Here is a 2,301-nt window from a genome sequence, read left to right as displayed (position 1 = left end):
AGTATAAAACGAGTTTGGAGAGGCTTGGATAGCACACTTGAGAGAGCTGAGGCAAGCTACCAAGAGAGCAAAGGGTTCTCCTCTGCAGTCTGCCCTGGGACAGAAGGCTTGACAGAGAGGTGAGTGAACCACACCAACTAGGGAGTCTCTAGGAGCCAAAAGTGTCCTAAGAGAGTCCCATATCTTCAGAGATATGTAATATTTCTTTGCCTAGACTTAAACATAACACTCAAGTCTAAATACATTTGATTTTATTAATCAATTTAGTAATAATCCAGTTTTTGAAACTGGGTGTTGGTTTTCATTCTAATTATGTTTGTTAACATGTTTTATCTTCTTCTGGTAAAATATACAGATAAGGTCATTAATTTCTGAAATCCAGGAATTACTAGACAGCCCTGGACAGTCTAGAGCTGGCTGTGTGTACCAGGCTATCAAGGACGTTGGAAAGATCCTCCTGCCTCTGCTTCTTGAGGGTTGGGATTAAAAGCACTTGTTTTTATTTTACTGTATTTTGTTTGTGACAATATCCCCCTCTGTAGACCTGGACAAACTGGGTATAATTTGTTTTCTATTTAAATTCTTACTGTTGTGTTTGGTATTGTGTTTGTCCAGCAGGCAGGTAGAGGTCAAAAGACTTGCATGGGTGAATTTTCTCCTCTGACTCTGGCACCCAGAGATTGGGCTCAGCTCACTGGGTTTGCTTCTTCCAATATTTGCATTTTTTTTAAACTGTGATATTAAGGAACTGTGTTTGGGTAGGAATCATTCTGAGTAGACCAGAATGGCATTTAACTAGCTCTATCATTTGCAAAACGGTTAGAAGTTACAGTTACTTATACAGGTTAAATTCAAACCTTTGTGGGTATATATTGATCAAGTTCAAATTTCTTGTTTTTTCTAATCAAGTTCTCAGGAATTCTTCCCTATTGTTTAATGATTCAATATGCTGAAACAGCAGATGTACTTTCAACATAAATTAAAATTTTGTTTTTAAATTAGGTTAGCTGGATCCAAGGCCCAAATCCACGCCCACCATGGCTGACAAAATGGACATGTCTTTGGAAGACATCATTAAGCTGAACAAGAGCCACCAAGGATGTCAATGCAGACCTTATTCCTGGGTGAATCAAGGCCCTGGGCCTAAGAGGTAAAGGCCTGCCATCACCCATGATGGCAGGAACAGGCTAGCACCATACTGCAGACCAAAACAATTTCCAGACAAGTGGCAGCATGACCTATTCTTTGGCAACTTCAGGGGTGGAAACCGCATGGATACTGGTGGGAAGCTGCTCCTGTCAAACCTGCACTTCAGAATGTCAGATGCTGATATTCAGCAACTCTTTGCTGAATTTGGAACGTTGAAAAAAATCTGCTGTGCGCTATGATCATTCTGGAAAAAGTTTTGGGATAGCACATCTGCACTTTGAAAGGAAAGCAGATGCCCTGAAGGCTATGAGACAGTACAATGGTGCCTCTTTGGATGGCTGCCCTATGAATATCCAGCTTGTCACCTCACAGATTGATACACAAAGAAGACCTGCGCAAAGCAGAAAAAGGGGCGGCATGACAAGAAACCCTGTCTCTGGAGGTTTTTGTGGTGGAGGCAACAGGAGAGGGACACTTGAAGGCAGCCAGGAATAAGGGAGAGGCACCAACAGGAACTCAAAGCAGCAGTAGCAGCAGCAGCAGCAGCTGCTGCTGCTAACTGCAGAGGAGTTGGACACCCGGCTGGATGCTTATTGGGAAAGGATGGACACCAGCTAAACAACTGAGCATATCTGCACAAGAATGGGACCCAGAGGCCTGGTCTGTGACACCTAGATCAAGGGTTGGCTACTGGACTTTGTAGGCAATGGTGGATTCCTCCTTTGCTTCTTATGCTTTTTCTCCTGTTTTAAAAACCATGTAAAGCTCTCTCTCTCTCTCTCTCTCTCTCTCTCTCTCTCTCTCTCTCTCTCTCTCTCTTCTGAAATAAACCTGTTTTGTACCGAGTTCTTTTGTGGGTTAAATTGTAGTTGTTGCTTTTGTGAATGTGGCATTTTCACCTTTGCCATAATAAAAATGTGTGTAGAAATAAACAAGTATTATAGAGTCATGAAGTAATAAGACATCTTGATGATGATTTTTGTGGTAAAAGTGTAACTCTCACATAGTTTGGGTCTTCTGGGTCTATAGAAGAAAATTTCCCTAACCTAATGAAAGATCTGCCATGAACATACAAGAAGCCTACGGAACTCCAAATAGTTTGAACCAGAAAAGAAATTCCTCCCCTCACATAATAATCAAAACACTAAATGT

General features: G+C 41.6%; 1 pseudogene; it reads left to right on the top strand.

Annotated features, from left to right (window-relative positions):
* The first annotated feature begins 1,037 nt into the window (after positions 1-1,037).
* Positions 1,038-1,767, top strand: LOC110302638 (annotated as a pseudogene).
* The last annotated feature ends 534 nt before the right edge of the window (positions 1,768-2,301 follow it).

This window comes from Mus caroli, chromosome 1 (genome assembly GCF_900094665.2).
Source record: "Mus caroli chromosome 1, CAROLI_EIJ_v1.1, whole genome shotgun sequence".
Classification (NCBI taxonomy): Eukaryota; Metazoa; Chordata; class Mammalia; order Rodentia; family Muridae; genus Mus; species Mus caroli.
This window is presented reverse-complemented; position numbering and strand designations above follow the sequence as displayed.